Source organism: Panthera onca, chromosome B4 (assembly GCF_046562875.1).
Source record: "Panthera onca isolate mPanOnc1 chromosome B4, mPanOnc1 haplotype 2, whole genome shotgun sequence".
NCBI lineage: Eukaryota > Metazoa > Chordata > Mammalia > Carnivora > Felidae > Panthera > Panthera onca.
In genome coordinates this window covers 6,582,717-6,588,716 of record NC_138345.1, presented here as the reverse complement: position 1 = coordinate 6,588,716, position 6,000 = coordinate 6,582,717, and the positions used below count along the sequence as shown (strand labels likewise).

The 6,000-nt window shown below is 57.9% G+C and overlaps 1 protein-coding gene across 4 annotated transcripts in view; it reads left to right on the top strand.

The window, feature by feature from the left end:
• Positions 1–3,366: 3,366 nt before the first annotated feature.
• The window catches only part of SFMBT2 (Scm like with four mbt domains 2), a 220,159-nt gene continuing 217,525 nt past the window's right edge, over positions 3,367–6,000 (top strand). The window contains exon 1 of one of the 4 annotated variants that reach the window (XM_081796040.1): positions 3,367–3,507. The gene's annotated coding sequence lies outside the window, so the exon portion shown is untranslated. Of the gene's footprint in view, positions 3,508–3,727; positions 4,046–6,000 lie in introns of those variants that run through there. The other 3 variants (XM_078450465.2, XM_081796039.1, XM_081796041.1) reach the window with 3 other exon arrangements.

Sequence of the window (6,000 nt, the reverse complement as noted above, 5' to 3'; positions counted from 1 at the left end):
GTATAGGAGAATGAAACTTTTCAACTGTTATTTTTCATTCCTAATCTGTGCCGGATCATCAAGCAAGTGGAAATAACATCTATATATATATATTTCTAATTAACAAATGTAATTTTAATATTTTACATAATATAAGCCTCATTCATATGAAAGAATCCCAAGGACTCTTGATCTCTGGGGTTGTGGGTTTGAGCCCCAGGCGGGATGTAGAGATTGCTTAAAAACAAAATCTTGGGGCACCTGGGTGGCTCAGTTGGTTACGCTTCTGACTCAATTTCGGCTCAGGACATGATCTCAAGGCTTGGAGGATTTGAGCCCCGCATCTGGCTTCATGCTAGTAGCCACCTGCTTGGGATTCTCTGTCCCCTCTCTCTCTGCCCCTCCCCAACTCTCTCTCTCTCTCAAAATAAAGAAGCATTAGAAACATTAAAAATAAAATCTTAATAAAAATAAAAGTGATGTAATTCACGGTTGAGCCATTGCTTACGGATGAAATAATAATTATAGTCCGTTGGTGCGATCGAAGATTTCTTTTTGCCAAGGTTTTTCGAAACCGTTAACAATATATAGAGACAGCTTGTGGTGTTAATCGTGAGGTTTTACATGGCTACATTTCTCTGAGCCGGAAACCATCATGGCTTGCCTTCTTGACTTTGAAACCTTCACAATTCTTGCCAGGTTTTATCCTCGGCTAAGGATGCTGGATCCCCCCCCCCCTCCCCCCCGCCAAAATCTTTACTTGGTTTAGGAGTTGGCTCTACATCTGGATGCCCACATACCAGAAGTGTCTGGATCTGAAATAAAAACGGAAGCTGGAGGGCACTGGACGAAGGGGCCACTTTAATTGCCTCAGGGAGTCTTCTGACCAGTTTTCATTTGCCTCCGCGGTGTCCTTGGAGAAAGGAGAATGGAGGCTGGATGGATGCAGAGTAGGGAGCCAAGGAATGTTCAAGAAGTCCCTGGAAAAAGCAGTAGGAACGTAGGGCACCGAACTTGAAGCAACGCCACCAAAGACCACGTTGTCTTTGTGATGACAACGTGGTAACCCTTGTGTACTCCGGCTTCATGATTTTACTTCTTCGTCGCGGTAGGTACAGACAATGGCCCTCCCGCACTGTTTACCAGTCAGCAAGGCCAAGCTACCCGGGGGTGTGAGCATCAAAGACATAGAGACTCGACCATTCCAGAGGAATCGTGGGATAAGGCACGCACAGGCCATCGACTTAGGGGCTAAGGGTTCTTTTGCATTTGCTTTTTGTTTTGACGAAACAACGTTCGGAGCATGATAATGACTTCAAACTGGTAAACAAGCCTGGAGACGCCAACGGCTGGCTGCAGCTCCGGTCGCCACTGCTCGTGGAGAGGGAACCCGCTTTCTCCGCGTAAACAGGGGCGGTCCGGAAGTCCTGCGTAGCGAGCCATCTCCGCGGGCTCCACGGGACCGAGCGAGGCCGCGGGGTCTGGGAGGCTCAGGGGAGGGGCGCAGCCGCCCGCCCCCCGCAGCAGCCGGGCTGGCTGTGGGAAGGGATCGCGCATTCCCGGGGCCCTTCCGCTGTGGCGCGCTCAGCGTTTGGGCAGTGCCCGACCTGGTGACCCCGTCCAGGGGAAGGGCGCGCGGGTTGGGTCTCCAGCGCTGCCTGGGACGGTCCGCGGCCTCCCTCGCTTCCTTCCCGTCCAGACTGTGTTGAAGGAGCCAGGTGACTTGGGTGCACGACACTTAGGGTGGGGCCCAGGAGACTGTCTGTGGAGTCCACATCGTGGATTCCTCCGAGCCGCAGTGCGTCCGTCCGACTCCCAGTGGAGCTGTTTCAGGGCACAGAGGGAGGCAGTCCGGGGTGCGGGTGAAAGGGTTAATGTGCAGGAACGGGGTGCACATTGAGGTGTCTCTGCCTCCAGCGACACGCAGCCGAAAAAGCTAGGGGCTCCAGCATGGTGTCCCCAAGAGGAGGGGACCGGAGGGGATGCCGACTCCGGCTGGAGTTTGAACCGTGTGAGTCGTTTGACCTTTCTCGGTCTCAGGTGGCACCTTAAAGAGGTGCGACGGGACTGAGGAAGTCGTTTTATGCCTCGCAAAGCGCTCCCCAAGATGTAAGGCGGTCCCGCTTCCCCAGACTAGACGTGCGCGGGGTCTCACTGGGGCCAACGCCCGCCCAGCACCTCCGAGCTCTGGGACCGCGTCCCTGGAAGGCATTCCCTACCTCGTGGCTTGGAGAGAGCCTTCTCCCGGCACGTCCCTCCTCCGGCTCTTCTAGGCAAGCTCGGGGGCCCGCCGTCGGGGGAGGACCCAGCTGGGCAGGACCCCGCCGATTCGGCGCGCGACCAGTCTCTGACCCCCGGACTCCATCTCCGGGTCCCTGCACTGTCCCCAGCCCTTCAAAGCGTCCACCCTCCTTCTGGTAACTCACTCACCAGAGCTCCCCGGGCCTGGAGGACACACGGGGGGCAGCAGGCCGAGGGAAGGTGGGTGGAGTTGCGAGCGCTCAGCACGCTTGAGACCCCGGGGTCCTTCTGACCCCCTGAGCCAGCGTTGGGGGAGGGCAAGAGGGTTTCCTAGTTAAGAGATGGACACAAAATTGGGAGACATTGGAGAATTTTACCCCCTGCGGCCGTAGAACAACCCCCCCCCCCCACCCCGGACCAAACGTGTCCCTATCTCTGATTTCCTGGGAAATAAATTGCTGTCCCCAACCAGCTTCTCCTCGCTCTTCAGTACAGCGAGGTCCACCCTCGTGAGTTCTCGGTCTTTCCCACTAGGGCGTCGCCAGCTTTTCCGAAGTGGGGACGTTCAGTCCCTGCGAAGCCATTGCGCCTTAGGCCCCGGCAGGTCCTCTCCGTCCTTCCCCCCACCCCCCACGCCCTGGGCACAGCGCCGAGGTACCCGCACCCGCTGGCTGGTAACTCCGCTTTGCACCCGGGTGTGCCGCCTCCCTTGCGCTCCAGCAGTCGCCGAGGGCCACGATTCCCACCCCCCCCCCCGCCCCTGCCCCGGGCAGGATTCTTTTCCCGCCCTACACCAGTCGGCCCGGGCCAGGTGCCGTCTTGGGGCCCGGGTGCTGCTCCAGGAGACGCCGTGGCGACCCCGGTTACCTGCGTCCGGCCCCGGCCCGGCAGAGAGCAGCTGCAAGCTGGCCCGAGCAGCGGCCCCAACTTAATTTCCTCCCCCTAGGGGCATGTTTCCCTGAAAAAAACCTCTCCGTCGCTCCGTCCCGCCTTCCCCAAGGGACCGGGAAAAGTCCGAATCTCCATAGAAAAGGCTCCCTGTAAGTGCCCTGGGGAGGGTGGGGGGGGGGGGGGGCGCAGTGGGCGGGGCAGAGGTGGCGGAGAGGATTGAATTTCTCTCCGCTCCAAACCGGCCCTCGGCGGATAAAGCGCAAGTTTGTGCACTTGGTCGCCCGAAGGATTGCAAACCCAGAAGACAAAAGTGTCCAGGGAGATGCGGAGTTTGCCCAGATTTCCCTGCGGATGGCTTTGCGGAAACGCCTGTGATGTGAACTTTCTGCAGATCGTGTACGGAGTGAGCTAAAGGAAAGGAGGAAGGGGAGCGGGGCGGGGAGGGCGCAGCGTGAGCGTGAAGTGTGCCCGTGTGAGTGTGTTGGGGGGGGGGGTCGTTGTGTGCCCGGGGGCGGGGGCGGCACTGCGGGGCCGGGGAGGGAGTCGGGGGCGCCCCGCAGGCTAACGGGTGCGAGGCGTTCTGCGAGCGCTGGGAAAGGTCGTTGAAGGAGTTCGCTGCACACACACAAAATAATCATCTTAAAAAAGAGTGCCGGGCATGCGCACAGAGAGGATGCCATATTGGAATGAGGCTGTAGTGGGAGTCGGAGGACCCGAGCGGGCGCGCGAGGGAGGCGGCGGGCGGGGCGCGAGCCAGGCGCGGCGAGCAGGGGCGAGGCGGAGCGAGCGGGCGAGGCCGGCGTCCCCCCGGCGGCGCCCGGGGCCTGGGACCACTCCGAGGGGAGGACGAACTTCACCAGGTAGGACGCCGCGCCGGCCGCCGTCCCCGCGCCCAGCCCGCCCCGCCAGCAGACCTCCGGCCCGCAGGTTGAGTGTGAGCCGCTCAGCTTCTTCTTCTTTTTTTCCAGCTTCGGGGGGGGGGGGGGGGAAGGGAAGCTCGAGCAAGCCCGGGCGTGGGAGGCTTGGGGAAGGGGGTGCTGCGGGAGAGAAGCAAAAGAGGAGAGCCGGAGGGGAGAGCGACAGCACGGGAGCAGAGCCCCAAACTCCGCTCTGCGCTCCGGGTTGTCATTTTTTGGCTTTTCCCGTCCCCCCCTCCAACCTCGTCCCTGGGCTTTGAAAAGCCCGGCCTTGCGGGAGGCCGTCTGTAGTTGCAAAGCGTCCTCCTCCCCGGGTGCAAGCTGTCCCCTCCCGCCGCCCACCTTCCTCATTCGTGCGCTCATTTTAGCGACGCAGCCGCCCTTGCTGCCCCGCGCTCCGCGGTCGCTTCCTTGCTGGGGTCTCTTTCTTCGTCTTCTTCTTTTTTTTTTTTCTTTTCTTTCTTTTTTTTTCTTTTTTTCTTTTCTTTTTTTTTTTTTTTTTGGTGTGTGTGTGTTGGGGGCGGGGAGGGGGAAAACCGTAGGGTGAGGACTGGAGACCAGCCGTCAAGGGTGTTAAAAATCGTTTACACATTCGGAGTCGCCCTCTTGGAAACATTTGCCTGTGTCGCTTGAAATGAGATTGTCAGTAGTAGTAGTTTTCGGAGCGTGCTCCGGCATGGATGCTCTTTTTTTTTTTTTTTTTTTTTTTTTTTTTTTTGCTTTAAAGTAATATCCTGTCACTTGGGGCTTTCCTGTTGTCTACTCTCATATGACCTCCTTTCAAAATTGCTAATCTGATCTGGCTTTGAAGTGTATTTTTAAAATGTGTGTGTTGGTAAAAATCCGCCAAAAAAAGAAAGAAAGAAAGAAAGAAAAGAAACAACTGTAGGAACTGCTAGATGTATTTATTGATTTTGAGCCGGGGCGGCGGGAGAGGGTGCACCGGGGACGGGGGAACCGTGGGGGTGGGAAGTGGTCGGTTCGCGGCGGCCGGACGCACGTCCAGAGCCGGATTTGTACTTGTGTTTTCTTGCAAAAGCGCAGCGACTGCGGAGAAGGAGTATTTAGAAACCGTGCCAGTTTCAATATGGCGGGCTAAGGTGGCTTTTAAAAACTGAAAATAAAGGTTTTGAGGTGGGAAAAAACCCAACCGGAGTTGCCATCCCTTAGTTTCGACTCTCTTTGGCTACTCCGGGAGCTGTTTTAGCGAATTAAGTGGGAAAAAAGAGCCAGAATGAGCTGCCCTAGTTTTTTCCGTGTTAAGAGTGTGCGTGTCCAGTCCATTGCTGTTGGGGGGGGGGGGTTGTCAAAGACATACGCCCCCAATGTGTGTGTGCGTCTTGGAGCCAGACCCTGCCATGATTTGACGTGACAAACTGCTGACACGTGGTGCAAAATACATGAGGGCAGAGGCAATGATTTATTTCGGCTTTCTTCGAGACGAGCTCTCCCTGTGGCTGGATTCTGCGCGTGTGAAGCCCTACGGGGGTAGGCGGAGTGAGGAGGTGCTCATTCAAAGGACTAACTGTCCAGGGTATTGGGTGCAGTCTGGCTGCAGACGCCTGTGGGGTTTTGTGTGTGCTGGGGGGCACGCCGCACTTGGCGGCGGGGGGGCCCCACGACCGAGGCGCGGGGAGGATGGAAATGGTGGCGCAGAGAGGTGTCCGCGCGCGGATCTCGGCGGAAAAGTGTGTAGGGTCGAAGCGAGGAGTTGCTTTTGGAGTTGAGCTCTAGGGAAGGTGGGGGATGGGAGCAGTGTTCTCGGATGAAAGTGTCCCTTGCTCAGGTCCTGCGCGAGAAGGCTGGATCTGAGAGGGGCGTCCTGGGCCGTGGCAGGCCAGCGGGCGGCGCTGTCGCTTTGGGGTTTGAGCGGCGCCCTGGAAAGGCCGGCTTCTGGGGCCGGGAGGGTCTGAGACTGGAGTTTGGGGGCAAAGTCGGAGGCTGTAAGGGGAGTCCGAGGGGGAAGCAAGCA